This window comes from Egretta garzetta, unplaced genomic scaffold (genome assembly GCF_000687185.1).
Source record: "Egretta garzetta isolate BGI_Z169 unplaced genomic scaffold, ASM68718v1 scaffold215, whole genome shotgun sequence".
NCBI classification, from domain to species: Eukaryota; Metazoa; Chordata; class Aves; order Pelecaniformes; family Ardeidae; genus Egretta; species Egretta garzetta.
Genome location: NW_009259719.1, coordinates 1,937,278 through 1,937,554, shown reverse-complemented (window position 1 = coordinate 1,937,554; position 277 = coordinate 1,937,278).

Sequence of the window (277 nt, the reverse complement as noted above, 5' to 3'; positions counted from 1 at the left end):
CTCCAACCCCAGACCAGGTTCAATGAAGGCAGAAGGTGTTTGTGTAGGTGCTGGGCCAAGAAACCCGCCGAGCAGGAGCGAGCTGCTTTTCGCCTCCAGGAGGGCCCGGGCCCGTCTCCCCAGAAAGTCCCTCTCAGCTCCTCCCGGCCCCGCTCCTCCGCAGTGCCCGCACCCGGCCGGGCTCTCTGGAGGCGTCGCACACGGAAGTGGGTGGACGGACCCTAAAAAAAGTGCACCTCTTGTCGGTGACAGGCATGCCCTGCGTCCAATCAGTATC